General features: G+C 36.5%; 1 pseudogene; it reads right to left on the bottom strand.

Annotated features, from left to right (window-relative positions):
* Positions 1–27,615, bottom strand: LOC147555088 (CBL-interacting serine/threonine-protein kinase 12-like; annotated as a pseudogene).

Here is a 27,615-nt window from a genome sequence, read left to right on the forward strand (position 1 = left end):
TCAAACTCTTATACTTCCCCCACTTCTACCGCCAACTTTCATGGCTACCAATCCAACTATCATAATTCCCCCACTTCCACCAACATCTATAATGGATACCAAAGCACATCCAATCTCCCTGAACCACCCCCACCTTCCTCCACCACCAACTTCAAGGGCTCTCAATCCAACTCTTTGCTAAACCATAGTTATTTAGACTACAACCTGAATTCTACAGGCACTCCTAGTTTCTCCACTACTAATTTTTCAATCCCAACTACAAGCACCACCCAAATTCCAATTCCTCCCAACAGCTATCACCTCACAATCATACCTAACACCACAGTCTTCCTACCCAATCAACAAATTCCACAACAACTTAACCAACCGTTTCTTGATCCCATCCCAACCTTAGAGATTGAAACCCAACAACCCACTCAACTGTATCCAGCTCCCACAATAACTTCCCTGGTTCAACCAATCCGTACCCAACCCACCTACTACCGACCCATTGACAACCACCCCTCTCACCGAACCCGCGAATCCGAAATTCTATTTCACCAAATCCTTCCACAAAAACTGAACTATGTATGGAGCCAAATTCAACATAAAGCAGCTACTCAGAACAAGATGAAAGGCTTGGTTGAGTACTCTACAATATTACAAGCGGATACTCATAACAATACTCGGATTATGGCAAGTTCTGAAAATTTTCATACTTTTACTTGGGAACCTGGTGATCTGTTTGTTTTTATTCATTACCTACAAGTCGGTCGGAACTTCGATTTGGTATTTCATGTTGTTCTTAACAGAAACAAGGTTGAATACATATTGGATTGGAAGATAATATTTTTCATTGATTTTCCGCGAACGAGGAAGTTAGTATTTGCAATCTTCGTCAGCCACTTAAAAGATGATGGGAGATGTCGAAATTTATTGGATGCTTATTCACTATTCTTGCTTTGGCGTGAATCTTTGTATCCTATGATTCAGATTATAGTTGGTACTTTGGTCCAGATTTTTCTTCTACAGATTTTCAGCAAATTTCGTGAAAAGTGGGAATTAAGGATAGGTGTGGCGAAGTTCATCATATGCGGGTGCATCAAAAGGTTTTCTTCATTGAAAAGGTTCGGGACGAACCTTCTGGGGAACAGGGTGCTGATGCAGGCGCATAGGCGTGTGGGCCCACGTCCACGCGTGCCCACACCCTATTAAGTCATAATAGTAGTTTATTTAGTAGAAGAGAAGTTACTTTAATTTGATATTTCTTTATTTTAAAGTTTCTATGTTTGAGTGGTTTATTATTTTAGGAATCCTAGTTTGAGTCTATCTAGGAAGGTTTATTATCTTATAAAAGGGGATCTAGTCTATGTTATTACCACCTTGAAGAGAAAATCAATTGAAGTTATTAAGAATTTAAGTTTAGTTTATCGTTTTCTTTAATTGTTCTTAGTTTATTTTATTGTTCTTTAATTATTCCGCTGCGTCTACATCAATAAAAGTTATGTTTTCTCTTCTCTTTGCTTCTTACTTTATTTTCTGAATTTTACTATATTTGCCATTAGTAACTAAATTTTCTATCTAGGATATAGATGAAGTCCATAACGAGAATTTTATCAATTTGATATATATGCACGTCAATTAATGTCTAGATTAAATCTTATTATATTTTAAAGTCTTTATTGCTTTTAACGATAACACTTTCCGGATTCTAGAGCGTTCATGCTATAGAATCTGAGTAAAACAAAGTACTTAGTTGACTAAGGCAAATACATCGTCTTTAGGATTGTCACGTGGACGGATTCGAAGACCCTAGGTTTCCATTTTCTGAATATCAACTTATTTGTTTTTTTTTAGTTTATGTGCTATTTTTATTTGAATCATCTTACCATCAATTCACTTTTAAAATCACAATAGTTTTAAGGTTAGAATTTGAGTTTGACTTAGTCTCTGAGGAACGAACGATCTTACCGGAAAATTACAGCTTGACACCCGTGCACTTGCGGGTGTAGACCTATTTAGGAAACTTTTTCGCACATCAAATATATAAGCTATTTTTTTTACTTTCTCTTCATTATTTTCTCAGGCATTTCAGAGTTTGAGAAAGTGAGAAAGAGAGAGAGAGAGTGAGAGAGCAGGGTCGGCACTGAGTTTTTGGTGACCCGAAGCGAAGTTAAAAAATGTGGCTCCTTCAACTATAACAAATCGTAAAACTAGGTTACAAAAACCTATTAATGGCGTATATATTTTTATTAAATTTATATAATACGGAGTAAAAAAAACTGTGATAATTATAATCATTTTTTTTTGTTGAAATGATAATTATAATCACTTGAACATTAGTCTTCTTACTTTTTTAGTTACAAAATTGTTGAACAATCAAGAGTGTCGGCTATATCTTTCTCAATAGACAAAATAGGCCACCCATTGAAACTTCTTTTGTACATAGTGGACAGAATATCTTTCAAACAACTTAACACTTCAATTGATTTTTTAATCTCCTTTGGTATAATGCGTCTCAACTATTTCAGTTCCAAAATACCATACTCCGATGTATCTTCCACTTTTAAGAACCCAAAAAATATTCTTCAATTTTTATTAGAGTTATTGCAACATTAACACATCGTATGACTAGTGACATGTGTTCTTCGTGACTTAAATCAGAAGTGCAATCAAGTACAACTGAGTAGTATTTAGCATCTTTAGTTTTTTCACAATAACTTTTAGTCTCAAAAGCAAACATAAATATCAATTCGTTTTGAATTTTGTGACTAAGGTAATGATATCGAATTTCACCATGTCAGATACTATGACGGTGCAATTGTAGTACCTCATCAAACTTACCAATCCATTCAACTATGCCCTATATTACCTATTAGAATGTTGATTAGTTGATTGTTGAATGAGAAAAGAGACTCATAGAATGTTGATTATTGTCAACACTTGGTTACCCAAGTGGTTGATAGTGTTGACATAAACTCTAAACTTTGAAGGTCCTAGGTTATCGTGTTTATCACATCTTGATAATGTATCAGTGTCATGCAATGACTAACGCAGATCTTAGTCCATATTCGAGAAAAAATGTTAATTACTTGAAAATTTTAAATATTGAGCGAAAAAAGAGAATTTGGTTCTAGTGATTTGGATATATAAGTTATTTAAGAATTTAAACTTAAAAGATCAAAAGTTAGTTAAAGACTTGAAATTCCAAGTTAAAAAATACTAACGACTTTTTTATTCACGAAGTTGGAGCATGAAGATAATAGAAGGTTAGGAATTTTAGTTCGAAGTAATTTGAGAAAAGGAGTTTGGTTTATTAATTTAGGATAAAAATTAGAAAGTAGGGTGACCGGATGGAGAAGAATAAACAAAGAAGATTTAATTAAGGGTCCATGGGTATATAGTCCAAAATAATGTTCAAAAAGGGTTTAGCATCCAATCTTCCCAAAAAATGAATTTTTAGTCTTTTTATCATGATAGGCCCAAAATAGGTCTATTCCCGCAAGTATACGGGGTCAAGTTATAGTATGTTAGTAAATCGAGAAATCGTCCCAAGGAATAGGTAGGCAATTCAGATATTGATGGCGAGTTTAGCCCAATAATCAAAATGTCAATAACTAACTTAGACTAAAATACACACACACCCCTCATAAATTTGATGATTGATATGTAAGAAATAAGAAAACAAATGAAACTAACTAAACTTCCTAAGAGAGGGGAGAAGATATCTAAGGTTATAAAATCCCCGCATAAGTTCACTTTATAAAACAAGAACTTAATTACTTAAATCTCTTTTGTATATACTTGGGATCCAATATAATGAACTATTTGGATTCCGGATGATGTTTTAGATAAAACAATTTTATAATTACTAATTCTAATTGTCTTTCTTATAGAGATTCAGATCGCTTAACTATTATTCATCATCTAAAAAGCATACTCCATCTAACAACTTAACGAAAGTATGAAATATCTAATTATGAGGCATGGATAATGGAAAGAAAATCCAATCCATATAGATAAAAAATCAATAGACATTAAAACACATCAAGGGATTTAATTAATCAAGAACAAGCATTACAAATATCTATTATGGGTTCATCTACAACCTTAGATTGCTAAATTAACTATACATGGAATCTAGAGTAACATTCATTGACATTGTAAAAATAAATGAAAATACTAAGAAATTAATGGAAAGAAATCATCAAGAATGTTCAAACTCCATATTCCCATGTATCTCCATTTTATCCAAGATTTGCTCCATTTATGCTCAAGAATTTTACTCCAAGAAATCCAAGTAATAGCTATTTTATTGCCACCCAAATAAGAAAAAGAAAGAGAAGGAAGAAATTAGATGTAGAAAGAAGTTGGAAAGAAGAGATGAAGAGGGATAGAAATGGTAGAAGAATATGGAAGAAAGAAGAAGAAGACTATTAATGGAAGAAAGAATAGTGGTAGAGAAGAAGTAGTAGTAGAGAAGGATGGAAAAATAATGGAGAAAATGAATTTAGTAGTAGAGAAGAGAAAAGAGAAATAAATAGGTAAGAGGGGATAGGTAAGAGAAGGTATGGGAATAGAGAAGAGGGATTGAGTAAGAAGAGGTTGAGAGAGCTTTCAAGTCTAGGTTTAAATGGAGGAAAAGGTGTGTTATATAGGGTTAGGGTTTTGGTTGGGTTAATTGGGAGAAAATGGGAGAAAGAGGGTTAAAATAGGAAGTTAGGGTTGTATTCTACTAAAGAAATGATTTCTTATCGGTTGAACATAAAGTGAGACAAAAAGGAGGGGTATAAAAGTAATTTCCGGAGGGCTTAAAAGTGAAAAGAGGAAGCCACGCGTCTTCTGTCCGTTAGGTTTTGATTCGGAAGCTAATGTGATTCTCGGTTCACCATATTAACTTGCGCTAGACCCAGCAGCCGTCGAATGGAGGGTGTACGCGGATCTGGATGGTTTCGGAAGGAGCCACGCGTCCGGGTGCATGGAGGCTATGTTGCTACGGGTGACACGGGAACAGATTAATGACGGGACCATCTGAAGCCGTCGGATCTTGAAAACGCGGGAGGAATCGGTCAGGATTAAAACCTGGGAGCGGGACTACGGAGTTAAGTTGCGACGGAAACATTGGATCGTCCACTTAGGGTGCACTTGGATGCTCAGCGGGAACACGGGATATGGATGTAACAGCCTCCGTCCTCCGACACGTGTCTGTTGGTGTACCGCGCGCCAAATCTGTGACCGACACTGTCCCGAGTATTGACCAAATGTGCACCAAATGTTGACTTGACTTTGACTTTGCATTTTTCACTCATCCGGACTCTGAATTGACTTCCGTTTTCTCCTACGGACTCGTCTCGACCTCTACTTTTCAACCACGCACTGATCTTGGCCAAATTACCATAATGTCCTTCACTCCAAATGATCAAAATACCCTTCATGCATCTTTTCCTCGTTTTTAACCGTTTTTCACACCTAACTCTGCAAAAGACACCTAATCAAGAAAACCAACCATTTTATTATAATAAAGACTCGAAACGAACTAACTCGACTAAATTAAACGACTCTGATGGGACATTTTCATGACCCATTAAACATCCTCAAACTTAGATTTTGCTAGTCCTCGAGCAAAACAAAATAAAAGGAAAACCTAATTCACTTTCGGAGGCATCCCGGTTGCATTTAGCGTATGCAACAAGCCGTTAAACCCCTAGGTTTCCCTAGTGGACGAGTGTGGTCTCGTGACGGTTTCCATAGATGACACCCACAAACATCATGGTTTCAAATACACAAGGGTCCAAAATCCAAATCATAGATACGCATGATTGATATAGTAAAGGGTTTAAGCATGTCAACACATAATGAATCAAGTAAATAAGTTCTTGTAAAAGCTAAAGACCCCTTCACTAAGATCTTACCCTAAAATGCAAGTGTCATACCATAATAAGCACATCTATGTTCCGAAGTCACAAAACCTTGATTCCCAAGTTAGTACATTTCGCCTCGACTTCGGCCTCACGGACATACACTCCAAATATGAAATCACTCAAGAATGGTTTGCTCGTATGTGTGAGTATGATCACGACTATAGACTCAACACATAAAAAGGGGTGAGGCCAACATTTTGGAATGACTGATCTTCGAAAAGGAATTAGCCACTAATAGAGTGGGGAAGCTCACTCACCCTTCTCACCCATTCTACCCTATTAAGATGCCTTCTAAAGGTTAGCGGATACAATAGATGATGTGATGGTGGTGGATTCCCGAGAATTTCGACCTCTTCATTATGGTAGAACCTCTTAAGCATCTCAACATTTGTTTCTTGCTTCGAATACTTATTCATGAACAAAAACACCAACACATATATACAATCACATCACTCACACAAAAGAGCTAACACATGCTCAAACATACACAAAAATCACTTTATTTCACTCTTTTTCTTTCTTTTTCTTTTTCTTTTTTTCATATCACTTTTTTTTCATTTTTCATTTTTCATTTTTCATTTTTTTCATTCTTTTTTTTTCTCATAACACAAATTCAATCAACCAAAATAAAATACTACCAACATAACTCTATTCTTGCAATCAACTTTTCATTTCATACTTGCTTTTCACATTCTTCATTCTTTTATCTCATGTCTTCATTCTCGGGATATAAGATGATGGATGGTGATGGAGTATCCGCTTTCCTCTAGTTGACATTCTCATTGGGTTTCATGGACTACAAGGACAAGGTTAATTCGCTATCCTAATGTCACTCCTAGTGGCTAAGGAAATATAGCACACGAGATCAAATGAGCTCTTTTATAAGTTACGAGGTTGAGTAGCTCTTCATTCTACTCGGAGTTAGCGCGGAAGAGTACACTCGAATGGCAATTTAGGCTTTGAGCTCTCACATGGGTTAAGTCTCCGCTAATGACTACTTTAGGTCTCTTAGAAATGTTTCTTCTTCACTAAGATGTAACTCACATGGCACAACACAAACACTAAAAGACTCGACTTTCATGGAAAGGCCATTAGCAATCACAAAACTCATCAACTCGACACATATGCATCAAAATTCTTAAAACTATCACTAGAATCACATGCAAATCTACTCAAAATGTTCAAAATTTTCAAATTTTGGCTAATTTGAACCCTTTTGTCTTTGAACCCATGGTCATGCATTGGTTATGGTCATATCCCGCATCCCTAAACTTAAAACTAACATTGTCCTCAATGTTCTAAGCATACACTCACCAAAAGATAAAAATGCACGTCAATCTAAAGTGAAGAGTGGAGAGATATTACCATAACCGAAGGAGATAAAAGATGATACTACCAAGGTTCATGTATAAATAGGTTCCAAGTTGATGCCAAGCTCGCGCCATCCCTAAACTTGGAACAAACCACGCCTTAGAAGTAAAACATATAAGAATTGCTCCTAAAATATCAACAAAGATCATGAAAACGAATCACATAAAAGACATGACCACATACAAATCTACCACTAACGTGGGTTTATACGATTGCATTGAGCTATGCAATTAGCCTTTGATTCTCTTGATTTCACACAAGAACGCGAGTTATGTCTCGTGGAGGGTTTACAGAGATGATACCCACAAACATCAAGACCCATCTCAATCGACCTAACGATCATAAAGCAAAAGACGAAAAATTTGGGGGTCAACCCAAAGAAAGCTATATACAAATGGTAATCGTCTCACAACCATGTATAAACTATAAAGTGCAAGTAAGACGATTGAAGAAAATAAGCCATCCCCAAACTTAGTGGATGCACGGTCCACTAAGTAAGCATAAATGCTAGGGGCGGCGACTAAGAAGTCGTCAAAAGGATCGACATACAAGTGAAGAGCTAAGAGGTCAGTCGAAGGCAAAAAATCATCTAAAAGCTTAGTGGATAGAACATCCACTATGTCCATAGGCATTCTAGGAAAGAGGTCTGAAATGTCCCAAAAGGGATCAATGACCGAGTTTGAGATCACGTGGAAAGTCGAACTAGACTCTAAGGGTAAGGCAATAGGCTCGGGGACCAAATCAAGGTCCATGGTTCCCTTAGGTAAATGGTCCGACAAACTCTCCAACATGTCTCTAGGTACTATGTCATCGATGTCCTCAAAGGCATCTGAAGCCTCATAGTCAGCTATAACATCATGTCTGGCATCTAAGACTGACTCCCTACAAGTGTCGAAAATCGAAAAGTTCAATATAGTGTCATCCCCAAACTTGTTCATAGAGCCACCATCCTGAATCTCAAAGTCTAATGTAGTCCTATCATGATGAGATGACACATGGTGAGGAAACGAGACAACAAGGTTATCAGTTTGTTCAAGCTCTTGGGTCCTCTCAGTTGATTCGTCGACATTTAACTTAGTACTAGGGTTAGACGTATTACCCTCGCCATCGGACCTAGTACCCTCTTAAGTTTGGGGTGGTAAAACCCCTTCCTCGTCGGCTAATAACTGTGATGTAATCATCTGTACTTGATGATTTAGAGACTCAAACTGATGATTTAGAGACTCAAACCTCTGTTGTAACTCTTGTTGCATTTGAATCTGCGTCTGTTGAAATAGATCTTGTGTCTCTTCATGTTGTAACATCATTTCAGTCAGACGACTCACAGACTCTAATTAAGATCTATCTTCAAGAGTCTCTTCATGATAAGGCTCACAAGTGTAATTAAATGAAGACTCTTGATAATAACTCCCACCGTACATACTAGGATCATACCTGCCTCTAAAATCATTGGTCTCAGAATAGTGTGGACTATAAGGTCTCTCATACATATTTGATGTTGGACCATATCCATCACTAATCTGATCGTCTCTACACATCCATCGGTATTCTCCTAGGGTCATACGAGATCGGTCAGGCTCAAATGGTCTATTCCCTTCACTAATCGGAGCATCCCTACACATCCTTTGGTATTCACCTAAGGTCATATCAGGTCGGTTAGTGCGGGGAATCCTCAAAATAAGCTCATCATCATCAACATCGAATGGCCAACCGTTATAAGAACGGGTCATAATCTAACAGTATTCAAAGATGGTAACACATAATCACAAAATGATAACTAACAATTATAGAACTAAACAATCACACACAAGTAAGAAGGAAGAGATAGAATGCGATACTATTGACTTTTCACTTTACTTCTTGATTCCTTCCTTTCCTTCGCTCCTATGTCTCTTCTGGCTATTTTCTTGAAATGGTACCTAAAAAAAATACACTTAAGAAAATAGAAAAACAAATAAACCAAAAATGTCTAAGTAAGAAATTAACATTAAATTAATGAACAAACAAACAAACGATATCCAAACTACTAAACCTATCCCCGGCAGCGGCGCCAAAAACTTGATAGGCCCAAAATAGGTCTATTCCCGCAAGTATACGGAGTCAAGTTATAGCATGTTAGTAAATCAGGAAATCGTCCCAAGGAATAGGTAGGCAATTCGGATATTGATGGCGAGTTTAGCCCAATAATCAAAATGTCAATAACTAACTTATACTAAAACACACACACACCCCTCATGAATTTGATGATTGATATGTAAGAAATAAGAAAACAAATGAAACTAACTAAACTATCTAAGAGAGGGGAGAAGATATCTAAGGTTATAAAATCTCCGCATAAGTTCACTTTATAAAACAAGCACTTAATTACTTAAATCTCTTTTGTATATACTCGGGATCCAATATAATGAACTATTTGGATTCCGGATGATGTTCTAGATAAAATAATTTTATAATTACTAATTCTAATTGTCTTCCTTATAGAGATTCGGATCGCTTAACTATTATTCATCATCTAAAAAGCATACTCCATCTAACAACTTAACGAAAGTACGAAATATCTAATTATGAGGCATGGATAATGGAAAGAAAATCCAATCCATATAGATAAACAATCAATAGACATTAAAGCACATCAAGGGACTTAATTAATCAAGAACAAGCATTACAAAGATCTATTATGGGTTCATCTACAACCTTAGATTGCTAAATTAACTATACATAGAATCTAGAGTAACATTCATTGACATTGTAAAAATAAATGAAAATACTAAGAAATTTATGGAAAGAAATCACCAAGAATGTTCAAACTCCATATTCCTATGTATCTCCATTTTATCCAAGATTTGCTCCATTTATGCTCAAGAATTTTACTCCAAGAAATCCAAGTAATAGCTATTTTATTGCCACCCAAATAAGAAAATGAAAGAGAAGGAAGAAATTAGATGTAGAAAGAAGTTGGAAAGAAGAGATGTAGAGGGATAGAAATGGTATAAGAATATGGAAGAAAGAAGAAGAAGACTATTAATGGAAGAAAGAATAGTGGTACAGAAGAAGTAGTAGTAGAGATGGAAAAATAATGGAGAAAATGGATTTAGTAGTAGAGAAGAGAAGAGAGAAATAAATAGGTAAGAGGGGATAGGTAAGAGAAGGTATGGGAATAGAGAAGAGGGATTGAGTAAGAAGAGGTTGAGAGGGCTTTCAAGTCTAGGTTTTAATGGAGGAGAAAAGGGTGTTATATAGGGTTAGGGTTTCGGTTGGGTTAATTGGGAGAAAATTGGAGAAAGAGGGTTAAAATAGGAAGTTAGGGTTGTATTCTACTAAAGAAATGATTTCTTATTGGTTGAACATAAAGTGAAACAAAAAGGAGGGGCATAAAAGGTCCGGAGGGCTTAAAAGTGAAAAGAGGAAGCCACGCGTCTTCTGTCCGTTAGGTTTTAATTCGGAAGCTAATGTGATTCTCGGTTCACCATATTAACTTGCGCTAGACCCAGCAGCCGTCGGATTGAGGGTGTACGCGGATCTGGATGGTTTCGGAAGGAGCCACGCGTCCAGGTGCATGGAGGCTATGTTGCTATGGTTTCGGAAGGACCATCCGAAGCCGTCGGATCTTGAAAACGCGGGAGGAAGCGGTCAGGATTAAAACCTGGGAGCGGGACTACTGAGTTAAGCTGCGACGGAAACATTGGATCGTCCACTTAGGGTGCACTTGGATGCTCAACGGGAACACGGGTTATGGATGTAACAGCCTCCGTCCTCCGACACGTGTCTGTTGGTGTACCGCGCGCCAAATCTGTGCCCGACACTGTCCCGAGTATTGACCAAATGTTGACCTGACTTTGACTTTGTATTTTTCACTCATCCGGACTCCGAATTGACTTCCGTTTTCTCCTACGGACTGTCTCGACCTCTACTTTTCAACCACGCACTGATCTTGGCCAAATTACCAGAATGTCTTTCACTCCAAATGATCAAAATACCCTTCATGCATCTTTTCCTTGTTTTTAACCGTTTTTCACACCTAACACTGCAAAAGACACCTAATCAAGAAAACCAACCATTTTATTATAATAAAGACTCGAAACGAACTAACTTCACTAAATTAAACGACTCTGATGGGACATTTTTATGAGCTATCATATCATATGGACATAAAAACCCTCACTTTCTAAACAGATTACCGTCAATGTCCCACGCTCAAATTTCGCCCATTTTGAATTTTGGGGGGTGACGTAATCTGAAAAGACAGATTTGAGCGTGATTTGGGGGATTTATTAGCAAAAAACGGATAGAAACAAATCATAATTTCTCTGTCCTCTAAACAAATTTGGAAATCAAATTTTCTCTTTCCTATTACCTGAATCGATCAGAAACCAAAATCCTAACCAAAACGAAACGTCATCATCACGGACATTTCCAAATCATCTTTCTCTCTCTACTTTACAGATTTGGAAACCAAATCAATTTTCTCTATCTTACTATGTAATTTTTTTTCGATTCAAATCAATTTTCTCTCACTTAACTTTCAGATTTGGAAAAAGTATATTTTCTGAGATCAATTTAGTGTGATTGGGGGTTAATATACAAAACATATATATCACTTTCTCTCACTTAATTTTCAGATGTGGAAATAGTATATTTTTCTGGAAACATTACAACAACATTTGTTTTCTTTTTTACTCATACATAAATACACATCGAATACAAATTATGAAACAAATACGTAAATTATGTGTTATTTATGATGAGGAAACCATCATTTGTCATGTATACAACGTAATTTATCAACTGTATGTCTGTCATGTTCAATAAATTACACATAATTTCTTTTACATTACACATTGTTTACATTCTGTTACAAAAAAAATGTACAAAATCTTCTCTGGTTCAAAAATGGTGCCCATCTATGTACTCTACATTTATAGTCTTGAGCAGGACAAACAACAGTTACACTAAATTTTCGAACTTCAGTAAATATTTTATCTCAGCCATCAGATTATAGTTTTGTGGTCTTACTTAGATTGGATGATTCTATAAGAAATTCCACAAGTAACAACAAAACTACAAAAAGAAAACATATACATTTGTCAACAAAATATATAATTTACCAAAAACGACATGTATAATGGAATAAATTATGCATACTGTTTGTTAAATTTCATAATATGTTAGGAGACAAAAAAAACTTTAATTTGAATCGCAAAGTCACTGTTATGTGAAAAAATATGTATAATGTACAATAAATTACATATAATTTTTGGAACATTATTGTACTATAAACGACAACTGTTTTGGGGAAAAAGTATGTGTAATTTTGAATAAATTATATATAATGTACGCAGATTTATAAGATGTTTTTGATATTAATTACAAAGTATGTATAATTTGTAACAAAATATATATTTTTTACATTCTGTTATAAAAACATCGTACAAAAAATGTTTTCGTAATGTACTAGAAAGTATCAAAATGTATTGTAAACTACCTATATTGTATATTCTGTTATGAGAAACCGTACAGAATAACACTAGATTCATAAATTGTACGGATACAAATATCTAATGTGAAGAAATATCAGAAAATCAAGAAGCTTAAAACTAAATCTAAAAAAAATGATATGATAATTGGATGCAAACATAACATACTCGATTTGAAGGAATCAGTAAAGAAGATTAAATATCAAGATCATAAACAGTAAGAAAATCTTAGAGAGAGAAAATAAACCTCAAACATTCGAAGTTAATGAATTAGTAAACAAATCTTTGAGAACAAAATCAAAATCTGTTATGTTTTATTTTAGAGAGAGAGAATCTATTACTTTAACCTGAGAAGCAATATTAGATCTTATCAATGGTATGAACAAAGACTTTCACAATGTAAAACCTGATAAACAATGGAGGTTTCAGCTGCTCTAATGAAGATGAAACAAGATTTTTGAGTTTAATTGAGGTTTATTAGATGATTCGGTTTAGAGAGAGAAAATAAATAGGCTTCCGTTATGAAGGATAATGGAGATAATGATTACTTTGAACTGAAACGTGACTGGAGAGAGAAGGTGAGAGATAAAAATGGAAAAAGATAATTGAAGATTTTGAAGGTAAATCAGTTTTTATGTATAAGGAAGGTTAGTTTAGGTATTATGATTTAAGATGTATTCTAGGGATTTGTGTTTTCTTTCGAGATGGATGCAAGTGGACTAGATATCCATTTACATTAATATTTTGGTTTACAAACCCTTTATAGGATTAGAGAGGACTAAATGTGTGTTTAGGGCCCGTATTTTGGACATAAACCCAAAATTTCTTTAATTAACTAGGAAAAGTCAATAGAGATGTTGACCGGTTTCTTGTAAATTGGTTTGGTGGCCCCAAATTGGTTTTAAACTATTGGGTACCTATAAAATTCGTTTTAACACATGATACAAGTTGAGTGGTCCCAATTTGATCACCCACACGAACAGGTGACCATTTAGTCAAAACAACGGGTGCTTTCAGAAAAATTGCTTGAACATAAAATGAATGGGGTGGCCCCCAAAATTGTGTGGCCCAAAGCGAGGCTTTGCTCGCTTTGGGCCAGGGCCAACCCTGAGAGAGAGACGGTAAGGAGAATCCTCGTTAAGCTTCTATGAATTCTTAGAGTTTAAGTTTTTAGGGTTTTTTTAGAGTTAACTTTCTAGGGTTTTATTAGAGTTATGACTTTTTCTTTCAATAACTCAATGGCTAGATGAAGACCAACAAGAGTTCTGAAGAGACAAAAAAAAGGTATGAAGGCTACCCTTGCTTTCTCTACATGAAGATTATTAGTGAAATCAGATCTATATTTATAAATAAAGACTTCGAAATTAGATCTATATTTATAAATAAAGATTTCTTTTTTCTAAAGAATCAGATCTGAATTTCTCTTACATAATTTCTTACATAAACTCTCCTGAAATAGATTGAAGTTATGTAAGTTAGTTTATTTCTTATATAATTTCTTTTTTGTTTGCAGATGAAAGTTGGGACTTGAAGATTTGGAGAATGAATTTTTTTTTATTATTTATTTTTTAGATTCTGTTTTTTATTCATGCAATTTCATTGTTTATGTATGTTGTGTAAATCACTTTCTCCATTTGTTTATTTATGTAATTTCTTTGCAATTCTCCATGTTGTGTAAATCTCTTTGTTTATGTATGTTGCTTAATTTTTTGGTTTCTGTTTATTTATGTTGTGTAAATCTCTTTCTAGGATTTTTTTAGAGTCTCTGTTCTGGTCCAACCATATGTGTAGAGGGAAAGCTAACTTATTTAACCAAGTAGATTAAACACCCTTCAGTAACATTTTTGAAGATGTAAGATGTTTAGACTATAACTAATGGAGAAAGACAATGTAAGTCTACAAAGACAATAATTTTTTTTATTTTCCTATATTGTTTTTTATTCAAGAAAGCATGTGACCCGTCCGCCCGAGCCCGGTCGGGCTCTCGGGCAAAATCAGGCCGAAGGTACTTATGCATATGTGTCCGGTCCGATCCGCCCGATAGCCCGATCGGACACAACACCATAGATATCGACCCGCCCGGACCTGGAAAAGTAAGAGCCCGAGCTCGACCGAATCCGCTTATGATAAACAAACGGCGCAATGATTTACGTGGTTCGGTTAGTGAGACCTACTCCACGGCGACAACGGCGCAATGATTTCCATTATGATAAACAAACAAGTTTACACAAGAAATTCGTGAGATTGTGCTACTGATATCTCCTTAGGGTTTAGTTTATATAGCCACTAAACGCTAATCCCACCGCCTCACCGACTCTCTCTCTACAACCGACATTATACACGGATAACACTAATCACCAACATGAGTCTAGCTTCCGCATTCCAGCTCTGTCTCAGCAATCAACTCCGCTAACGGGTCAGGAATTCGTCGCCGAGACCTTCAGTATAGACAGGCAGTTACCGTTGCCTAGTAAACGGGTTGGCGGGTCGTAAACCTGGTTCGATACCAACCCATATTCGAGTCACTTTTAACAATTCTCCACCTTGACTTGAATATGATCCTCTTGACTTAAACTGCCACCATCATAGCTCAACACCTCTGAGCCATCGTCGCTCCAGCCCTACTAGGGCTAACATATGGAAATCTCAATCAAGTCTAAGCAATGCTTAAACTTGAAAGTTGTAACTGCCTTGGTCAACATATCCGCTGGATTATCTGCCGTAGAAACCTTCTTCATCGTGATCTTCCCTTGTTCAATCACCTCTTTGATAAAGTGATACCTGACGTCAATGTGTTTAGTTCTCTCGTGATACATTTGATTTTTGGTCAAATGGATAGTACTCTGGTTGTCGCAGTAGACCTTTGTCACCTCCTGTTTCAGACCCAAATCCCGAACTAAACCACTCAGCCATATTGCCTTCTTTACCGCCTCTGTTGCTGCCATGTACTCAACTTCTGTTGTAGATAGAGCTACTACCGACTACAGCACTGCTCTCCAACTAATGGCACTCCCGCAGAGTGTGAACGTATAGCCCGTCAACGACCTCGTCCTGTCAAGATCCCCCGAAAAATCTGAATCTACAAATCCAACTACCGAACCCGAAGTGTCAGCCCTTCTGTCGTATACCAGACCAATGTCCGCAGTTAACTGAATACCGCAGTATCCATTTCACAGCCTGCCAATGACCTTTCCCAGACCTGCCCATGTATCTGCTTACTGCACTAACAACATGTGAAATATCAGGCCTTGTACACACTATAGCATACATAATGCTACCTACTGCACTTGGACAAGGCACCCGAGACATGTACTCCGTCTCGTTATCAGTTGTTGGTGACAGTTCACCTGAAAGCTCAAAGTGTGCTGCCAATGGAGTACTGACAAGTTTTGCCTCAGTCATACCAAAACGTTCCAACACCTTCTCGATGTACGTTTTCTGAGACAAGAACAGTTTCCCAGCAGATTTGTCTCTCTGTATCTCCATACCCAATATCTTCCTTAAGGCCAAGTCTTTCATCTCAAACTCACCCTTTAACTGATCCTTTAACATGTGGATTTCGGACATATCCTTGCAAGCTATTAGCATGTCATCCATATATAGGAGTAGATACACATAAGAACCATCCCATAGTTTCCTGTGGTATACACAACTATCATATCGGCTTCTGTCATAGTCATTTTTAACCATAAGCGTATCCAAAACGCTTATACCACTGCCTAGGAGACTGTTTCAGTCCATACAAGGACTTCTTCAGCAAACAGACCTGGTCTTCTTTCCCGAGAATCTCAAACCCCTCTCGTTGACGCATATAGATTTGTTCCTCCAGCTCTCCATGTAAGAACGCAGTCTTAACATCAAGCTGCTCCAATTCCATATCATACAAAGCAACCATAGCAAGTATCACTCTAATAGAGCTATATTTAACAACAGGAGAAAATACCTCATTGAAGTCTATCCCTTCCCGTTGTGTAAACCCCTTAGCTACTAACCGTGCTTTGTATCGTGCATCTTCCACCTCTGGGATTCCTTCTTTCTTCTTGAAAACCCATTTGCTACCAACAATCTTCTGACCCTTAGGTTGTTCGGTTAATTCCCAGGCCCAGTTCTTCCGAAGAAACTCGATCTCTTCATTCATGGCAAAAGACCACTGCCTTGATTCATCACTCCTCATAGCTTCTTCATAGGTGCATGGCTCACCTTCATCTATGTTTTCCCCCACAATAAATGCAAATGCAACCATATCTGCCATCCCATACCTTTTCGGTGCCCGGATGTCTCTCCTCATGTTCCTCGCAACACTGTAATGAACTAGCTCTGGTTCATCTTCCTCAGCTTTCTCATCTACTTGAGGCCGAACCTCTTCCTGAGTGTCTATCTCAAACTCCACCTGCTCTCCATGATCTTCCTGCTCCACCTGTTTACCAACACCCTCCTGAGCATCTATAGGCGTTACCTTCTGAGTTACCATGGCTAACTCATCAAAAGTAACATCTCTACTTATGAGAAACTTCTTCGATTTTTCATCAGGATTTCACAACCGATAACCCTTAACTCCAAGCTCATACCCAAGAAATACACATTTCTTAGCCCTCGGATCAAGTTTACCTTCCTTAACATGTGTATAAGCCGGACAACCAAAGATCCTCAAGTTCTCATAATTAGCAGGATAACCAGACCACACCTTATTAGGAAGTTTACACTCAATAGATGTACAGAGTGAAATATTTACCAGATACGATGTCGTGTTCACTGCTTCAGCCCAGAACACCCCCGGCAACCCTGCATTCAAAAGCATACAACGAACTCGTTCTAATAAAGTTTTGTTCATACGTTCCGCACCCCATTCTGTTGTGGGGTCTTTCTGACCGTATGGTGTCTCACTATCCCTTCGTCTACACAGAACCTATTAAACTCATTTCCGTAAAATTCCATGTCGTTGTCAGTCCTCAAGCGTTTGATCGATTTTCCAGTACGTTTCTAGATCAAGGTCTTCCACTGCTTGAACTTGACGAATGCCTCATCTTTGTGTTTCAGTATGTAGACCCATACTTTCCTAGAAAAATCATCTATCAAGGTTAACATGTATCTACCCCCACTATGTGAGCTGACCCAAGAGGGACCCCAAAGATCTGAATGGATGTAATCTAGAGTTCCTTTGGTATTATGAACCGTTGTACTGAACTTTACCCGACATTGCTTCCCGAAGAAGCAATGTTCACAGAATTCCAGTTTTCCAACCTTCTGCCCACAGAGTAAACTTTGCTTGCTCAATATAACCATCCCCCTTTCACTCATATGCCCTAACCGCATATGCCATAACTTGGTAGTCTCAGCTTCCTTGTCTAATGATGTTACGCTACAAATCTAGTAATTGTCTTACCCTGTAGCACATATAGACCATTCTTTTTCAACCCCTTGTAAGACTTCCGTTAGAAATCCGAAGAACACCACCTTCACCAACATATTTGCAACCATTATTATCCAGAGTTCCCGAAGAGATTAGATTCCTCTTCAAATCTGGAACATGTCAGATGTTTGTTATAGTCCATCAGAACATCATCATGCATCTTGATCTGAATAGTACCAATTCCAACCACCTTACAAGGAGCGTCATTTCTCATTAACACCTTACCGCCATTAATGACTGTGTAAGTGGAAAACCATTCCTTATGAGGACATACATGGAATGTACAACCAGTATCCAAAATCCACATATCTTCAGCGAAGCAGGCATTGATCGCCAGAACCATAACTTCATCACATTCTTCAATGATTGCCCAGACACTACCATCATCTTCTTCAATGACTGCTGCCTCACTTGGCTTCTTCCTAAGCTCAGGACAATTCTTCTTGAAGTGTCCCTCCTTCTTACAATTAAAACATATGTACTTCTTAGGTTTAGATTTAAACCGTGAACGACCCTTCCCATCAACCACATGCTGCGACCTTTCCCTCACAACCAAACCATCTCCTGAGTTGCTTTCTTCCATTGACCTCCGTCTCAACTCCTTCGAGTTCAATGTTGCTTTAACATCCTCAAAGGTTGTAGTTGTTTTACCAGACATAAAAGAATCAACAAAGCTTTCATATGATGGTGGCAAGGATGCAAGCAATAGTACTGCCTTATCTTCTTCTTTGAACTTGACATCTATATTTGTCAAATCTAAGAATACTCGATTGAGTTCATCCATATGGTCTTTCAACGATTCCCCCTTCTAACATTTGTAAACTACATAATTTTTTCTTTAGATACAAACGATTAGTTAGAGATTTCTTCAGATACCTCGTCTCCAGCTTACGCCATAGCCCATCGGTTGTAGTTTCCGTCGCTACTTCTCGCAAGACCTCATTGCTCAAACAGAGTAGAATCTAACCATGAGATCTCTCCACGAGATCTTCCTTCTCTGCTTCTGAAAGTGATTCAGCGAGTGCAGCCTTCCCATTAAACGTCTTCAGCAGACCCTGTTGAACTAATACTGCTCCCATCTTAATCTTCCAAAGATTAAAATCGTTACTTCCATCGAACTTCTCTATCTCGTATTTCGCCATCACAGAAACCTCAAAACCTAAGCTTTGATACCAGCTTGTTATGTCAATCGGGGTTTAATGTGATCAATAACGAGTAATCAAGCAGAAGCAATAGGAATAATAAAGAACAATCAAGAACAGAACACTGAGATTTACGTGGTTCAGTTGGTGAGACCTACACCACGGCGACAACGGCGCGATGATTTCCACTATGATAAGCAAACAAGTTTGCACAAGAGATTCGTGAGATTGTGCTACTGATATCTCCTTGGGGTTTAGTTTATATAGCCACTAAACCCTAATCCCACCGCCTTACCGACTCTCTCTCTCTACAACCGACATTATACACGGATAACACTAATCACCGACATAAGCCTAGCTTCCGCATTCCAGCTCTGTCTCAGCAATCAACTCCGCTAACGGGTTAGAAATCCGTCCTTGTAAACGGGTTAGAGGGTCGTAAACCTGGTTCGATACCAACCCATATTCGAGTCACTTCTAACAGGCTTAAAGAGAAGCTTTGGATCAGGCAGGTCAACCCCACTAATAGGTTGATCTAGTCGGCCACATCTAGGGAAATCCTTTCCTATTTGGGATTCCCACTCAGAAAGGATTTTTGTCAGTTATCTTTCTATGGTCCAGATTAGGGTTTCTCTATATTTGGACCAGTCAGACAAACAAAAAAGGGGTGGAATTTTCTCAAGAAAAAATCATCTCTCAGACATCTCAGAGAGATAATAGGAGGAACTTAGAGAAAAAAACTCCCAGATCTTTCTAACTAGTCAAGAAAAAGGAGTTCTTCATCTCAACCTTCATCAAGGTCTTAGTTGACTAAAGGGAGGGACTTCAAGTCGACCTACTTGGTGCCTCAAGTAGAGGAGCTACTCTTTTGAAGCTCTCAATCTTCCGAAAAGGTGACGAAATCTAGTTCGAGGGAAAGCGAATAAGGTATTCTTCTTTCCATGTTTAGTTCATAATTAGTCATGCATGTGATCCTGGAAACTACTTCGGCCGTTGGATCTTAAGATCCAACCGGGTTTTGAATAGGCGGATGTCACTACAAGAAAAATGAAGTTTATCGAACAAATTTTTGGCGATAATATGAAATTCGTCGGTAAAAGTGAATTTTAACGACAAAGTAACAACTAATCGCGAATATTATTTTTTTGCGACAACTTCAAAATTTCGTCGTCCCAGTTGTCACTAAAACTAAGGATGAAAATTTATGATTCCTTCCCTATCCTTGAAACAAATTTACGACGTAATTTATAGATGACGACAATGAAAACTTCAGAAGGATGATTCTTAGTCAAATTGGTTTAAGTATACCTGATGGTAGGACCTCTTCAAACACCAGTAATATTTTTGTTAACAGAAAAATTCGAAATCAAATATTTTGCCACAGAAAAATTCTTTAGGGACTACAACTTTTGTCACTGAAAAGTATTTTGGTGGCAAATATTTTGGTCGTTGAAAAATACTTTCAACAACAATGGAGTTTTATCGTTGAAAATATTTTCTATGACTAAATAGTTTTTGTAATTGAAAAATATTTTTTGTGGCGAACTTTTATTTCACCACTAAATACATTCCCTGGCGGTGCTACTATGACCAAATGACGACAAAAAAAATTTCGTCGATAAACATTATTTGCAACAAAAATCTGATGTTTAGCGACAAATTTTTTTGTCGCTTGAACCGTTTTTTCTTGTAGTGTGTCTTGCAGGCTTATATCAGGTGGGCATTAGATCAGGTACCGGGAGGATTCTATCTGTCTCTTTAACGGCAAGTTGTATCGGGTCGGGACTCGGATTTGAGGCCTTGATCGAGTCCCGCCCACTAACACCCACTACAACGGGTCAGATAAGCCCGACTCTGGCTCAATTCGGTCAACGGGTCCTCACTGACCGGGGCGGATAGGGTCGGGTCCCGGGTTCCTGGATCGTTATCCCACCCCTAGGTTCAAGGATTTTTGAGTTTAAGGTCCAAAAATAGGGGGGGTAATTAGTCATATATCCACTCATAAATCAATAAATAAAATAAAACCAAAATAAACCGAAAATGTAAAATAAGTCCAAAAATTCACTATTTGCTGGGCCCCATGTATCAATCCTTTAATCTTCTCTCATATTTGCCCTTTCATAAATATTTTTTAACCATTGGTAAACCACAGGTTTATAATGGTTGAGTTAATACAATTGTTCTTTCCATAAATTTTATGAAAGAATATTTATGGTGGACATTTAATGTTAATCTTTATTTCTAAAACTTATATTTTTCTAAAGTAACCTACCAAATCAATGAATATTTATCTAAAACTAGTTTCTCTTTCCCAAAAACGAGTTTCTCTTTTTGTAATTATATGTTCTTTGAATTCAAGAAAATATATTATTTCCAAAACTGATATTTGTCTAAATTAACCTACCAATTCAATAGATATTTACCTAAAACAAGATGCTCTCTCCCAAAAACGATTTTCTCTCTCTGTAACTCTATGTTCTTTGAACTTCAAGAAAGTATGAATTTGTGATTTGCTTTTTATTTCTACCTCGATCCAATTAGACATCTACAAATTCGTTTGTGAGGTTAAAAAGCAAACTATTTTGCTAGCATCTTACTGATTCAAGTAGCATATTTTACATTCTACTAGCATCTGATGAATGAATTTGACAAGGTAGTTTAAAAAGCAAATACTATTTCGCTAGCATCTTATTGATTCCAATAGCAATTTTACATTCTATTAGCATCTGTTGAATGAATTTGATTACAGTAGTTTAAAAAGCAAGAATATTTTGCTAGCATTTGTTCAATGGATATTTACCTAAAACTGGTTTCTCTCTCTCAAAAACGAGTTTCTCTTTCTATAACTATATGTTCTTTGAATTCAAGAAAATATATTATTTTCAAAACGGATATTTGTCTAAATTAACGTACCAATTCAATTGATATTTACCTAAAACGAGATGCTCTTTCCCAAAAACGATTTTCACTCTCTGTAACTCTATGTTATTTGAACTTCAAGAAAGTATGAATTTGTGATTTGCTTTTTATTTCTACCTTGATCCAATTAGACATCTACAAATTCGTTTGTGAGGTTAAAAAGCAAACTATTTTGCTAGCATCTTACTGATTCTACTAGCATATTTTACATTCTACTAGCATCTGATGAATGAATTTGACAAAGTAGTTTAAAAATCAAATACTATTTCGCTAGCATCTTATTAATTCTAATAGCAATTTTTACATTCTATTAGCATCTGTTGAATGAATTTGAATACAGTAGTTTAAAAAGCAAGAATATTTTGCTAGCATCTTATGAATTTGTTACAGTAGGTTAACAAATACTTTTTAGTCATTAAAATATATTATGTGAAATGATTTTTGTTACATTTTCAGTATTTTACTAGCATTTTCTTGATTCTGTTACCATCTGATATGAATTTGTTACAATAGGTTGATTCTAATAAAATTCTATGCTGGTAGAATCTTATCGAGTGTAACAACATTTTTAACATTTTATCTTAACGTTTGTTTTTTCTTACTCTTCACTACTGCAGATGATGAATGAAACCAGCAATTGATTCTCTCTCTCTCCCACTCGATGCTTTCACCTTTTTCACTCGGTTTAATTTGGCGTCGATGATGAATGAAATCAAAACCTAGTTTGTATATTAGAAATTGACGATGCTCTCTCTTACTCTTCGGTTTGCTTTTGTCAAATTCTAATAGAAATATAAAACAAAGTATTCTGCTAAACGGAAAAGGCAACTATTTTTCCAGAAGGAAAGTTTGTTTTTGAAGAAATCATTTAATGAATCTCTAAATATTATGGTATATTTTATTTTAGGTTATTTTTTTAACTTAGGATAGGTTAGGTAGTAAAAGAGAATGGGAGGATAGACATGTAATTTACTTTAAGTGGATTTATTTTCTATTTCAGATTATCTTTGGTCTCTATACTTATTGATCATGTGATTTTGGACTTAAAACACATCCCCCGTAAATTCAATGGGGGAATGCGATCCAATCAAGCTTCAATTTGACAATTATCTTGCATGGAAGACAATGTTTCTTCAAATTCTAAAGAAATACAAATTCCAGGGTTAGTTAGACTAGACCTTGTCCTGATAAATACATTGATGAGAACAAGGAGATCATCAATTCTGCATATATTAAATGGATTGATGAATATCAAACACTCCTAATATAGATTAAGTCTACTCTCTCTGATTCAGTCGTATCTTATGTCGTTGGCACAACTACTTCAGCACAATTGTGACAAAATCTTGAAGAATCACCTCCTGCTTCACCAACACCACATATTCTTCAACTTGAACGTCAACAACGAGATTGCAAGAAGGACAATGATTTTACTCCTGAATTTGTTGCAACAATCAAGAAGATTTATGATAGTTTAGCTGCGGCGGGTAGTCAGCTTCATTAAAATCATTGAAAGAAGTAATTGTAAGCATTCCTAGTGGATTACCTTCTTAATTTGATGGCTTTGCTACTTATGTACGAGTTAGAAATCCGTCCACCTGTTACTATTAATGAATTAAACAATCTGCCACTAAGTGAAGAAAACAATGAAGAATCTCTCTTCTTCAGATAGTAATGCTTTACTAGCAACTTCATATAACGATAATACTTTACGACAACACTTCCTGGTCCTTGATTTCATTCTCTCAAGTCCAAATTGAAGGTTTGTCCACAACCCACCTTCACTTTGAAGGGCTAATAGATGAGAGGATGTACTGGCCTACTGGGGCTTATAAAGTTCTGGTGTATTGTTTCATAAAGAGATATATTGATGTAGAACGCAGCGGAATTTAAGAATAAAATAAACTAATACGTAGAACGATAAAATAACGATTAAATAATTCTAAATAACTGTAAACTCGATTAAACTTGATTGGGTTTTCTCTTCAACATCGGAATAATGGACAAACTAGATATCCTTTTATAGGATTCTGGACTTTCCTAGATAGACTTGAATTAGACTTTCCTAGATAAATAAAATACTGCAACTTCCTAAATAACTAGACTCAAATCTGGACCTTTCCAATTATTGGAAATACTAAAATAACATAATTTCCTAAACCTAAATTCTCTAATAATCATACTAAAATTGGGACTTCCTAAAGCTACTCTCCATGGCCCATGGCCCGGTTTAGTCATGGAAAAAGCCTCCACGCCGGGTGCCCCTGCATCAGCATCCCCTTCTCCCAAGAGGTTCGTCCCGAACCGTTTGATGAAGAAAATAACGTAATGCACCAGCAAACGGTGAACTCTGTTATGGCGATCCGTAATTCCCACTTTGTTCGACATTTGCCGGAATTTCGAAGAAGACTAAGGACCAAAACCGCAACTTCATACTGAATCCAACGTTGCAAAGATCCTCGGAAAATCGATCTTAGAGGATATAGGTCCAATAATTTTCTACATCTCCCGTCATCCTGTAGGTCTGTGAAAAATATCATAAGCACCACATTCCCCTCTATGGGAAAATTAACCTTGAGTGTCGTCTTCCAAACCATCACGACGAAATCCCCAACCTTCTTCTTAACTTCAACTACTCTTAGTGAAGGTGTTAATTCAAATATCTCAGCTGCAATTGTTAATGGACCTTTCACACCTTCTCTTGATCCTTCTAAACTAACTCTGCAATCTTTTGTTCTAACACTATACTTCACAACTTTAGCAATCTCTTCCAGTTTCGATATGATATTCGAAACTGGAGCACCTGATACAATTCTTGCTTCTTCCCCTGTTTCATCAAACAATCCAGATAAATCAAAACCAGGTGAAAATGAAATTATATCAAAAGCATTCAAACTAGCTGGTCTTGGTAACCCAAGATTTCTTTTTCTTGGCTCTTGTTCTGATTCTGATTCAGACATTGATTTCTCGGATAACGAATCAATATCTTCTTCTTCTTGTTCTTGCAAATTACATAGTTGATTATCTGCAATGTAAAATTTAACAAGTTTGAAACCTTTCTTGAACCATTTATTCTCCATAACTTCTGGAATTGTAATTCGAGTTGAAGGATTTGTATCAAGAAGACGACTAAGAAGACGAACAAGTTCAGGCGAAAACCAACGAGGACATCGAAATTCACCTCTATAAATCTTCTTATACATAGCCATTATATTTTGATCATGAAAAGGTAGATAACCAGCCATTAAAACAAACAAAACAACACCACAAGACCAAATATCAACTTTAGCTGCATCATACCCTTTTCCAACAAGAACTTCAGGAGCAACATAAGCTGGAGTTCCACAAAAAATATGAAATAACCCATCTTTCATTTGATCTGAAACAGTACTTAATCCAAAATCAGATACTTTTAAATCACCATTTTCATCTAATAAAAGGTTCTCTGGTTTTATGTCTCTATGAAAAACACCTCTAGTATGACAAAAAGAAACAGCAGAAATCAATTATTGAAAATATTTTCTTGCTAAATCTTCTTTTAATCCACCCTTTGCTACTTTCTTGAATAATTCACCTCCTTTCTTGAAGACCCTAGAATTTGTGTCCACTTTGATACGGGTAGTGATGTTTTTGTTTTTCAACTTAGTGTTAAAATCAACCAAAAATAATTCACCTTTCGTAGTCTGTGATGAAGTAATTGCGTAAATACCTATAGCTTCAACTTCTTCGTACGCTTCTTTTTCTTCTTGTTCTTCTTCTTCGTCGACTTGAACATCGTTGTGAGCGTCTTCTTCAACTTCTTTGTGTTCTTCTCTTTCTTCTTCCTTATTGAAAGATAAAATAGACGATGAATATGGTTGACGTATTATTGTTTTGATGTCGTTCACCACATGTTGAACCTTAACTAAATCGGGTATTAGCGATGGAACTGTTTCGAAGAAAGACGGTTGTGGTTGTTGTGGTGGTGAATAGGAAAGAGAAGATGATTGTGTTGGTGGTGGAGGTGAATACGGTTGTATAAGAGGTGGTGAATACGGTGCCGGTGTAAAATAAGAGTACGAAGGTTGCGGTGGTGGTGGTGATTGTGGTAAATAATAAGTGTATGAAGGTAGAGGTGGTGAAAACGGTTGTGAATAATAAGAGTGCGGAGGTGGTGTAGAAGAAGAATATGGATGTGAAGCTGTATAAGACAATGGTGGGGGTGGTGACGGTGATGATGAATACGGTTGTGGAGGGGTTTCTCGTTCGATTTCTCCCGGATTCCAATGATAATTGTACGAGTCGTTATTCGCATATAAACATGATGAACATGAGCATTGATTCGGTATCTCTTGATGAGTATAATTTGATTGAATATAATCATCTTGACGAATATAATACGATTGATACTGATGTAACTGGTCTGGAAAAAAATTTCCAGAATCATTAGCCAAAAACTTTGGTGGCTCTGAATACCACATGATGTAGAACGCAACGGAATTTAAGAATAAAATAAACTAATACGAAGAACGATAAAATAACGATTAAATAACTCTAAATAACTGTAAACTCGATTAAACTTGATTGGGTTTTCTCTTCAACATCGGAATAATAGACAAACTAGATATCCTTTTATAGGATTCTGGACTTTCCTAGATAGACTTGAATTAGACTTTCCTAGATAAATAAAATACTGCAACTTCCTAAATAACTAGACTCAAATCTGGACCTTTCCAATTATTGGAAATACTAAAATAACATAATTTCCTAAACCTAAATTCTCTAATAATCATACTAAAATTGGGACTTCCTAAAGCTACTCTCCATGGCCCATGGCCCGGTTTAGTCATGGAAAAAGCCTCCACGCCGGGTGCCCCTGCATCATATATGGATCATAATCCAAAGTTTGTAAGGGGTTTTAAGGTTAATTAAGAGTTAGTTACCATTTTCTATATAAATAGAGTTGCAATCTCTTTTCAAATTAATGAAAATTCGGTCTGTAACTAGGTACAACCGCAACAAGCTCACACAAAAAAGACAATCTTGTATATTAGTAGCGACGGCTTAGTGAGAAGCAACGCTGCGAAAAATCTATTGACACTTCTACTTTTTTTTCATTTATTGACACTAATACTTCTTGACGTGTCCGCCACGCTTTAGTGTAGAGGTCGAGCATCCCTCTTAAGCCATGAGGCCGAATCTCAGTGGAAATAGTTTATTACCAAGATTTATCTCATGTAATTTAGGCACTAAATAAAGTAAATATTGACAGATCATAATAAAAAACGGTAGGGCTCTGGGTATCTTATCTAAGTAGAGAATCCAGATTATATTTTAGTGCTAAATTATCCCTTATTGGGTACCCCGTACGTGTTGATTTCAGTTAAGGTTTCTAAATTGTTTAACTCCCATACGGCCAT

The sequence above is a fragment of the Eschscholzia californica genome, unplaced genomic scaffold (genome assembly GCF_041429995.1).
Source record: "Eschscholzia californica isolate CP2 unplaced genomic scaffold, dmEscCali1.0.p SCAF_2, whole genome shotgun sequence".
Classification (NCBI taxonomy): domain Eukaryota; kingdom Viridiplantae; phylum Streptophyta; class Magnoliopsida; order Ranunculales; family Papaveraceae; genus Eschscholzia; species Eschscholzia californica.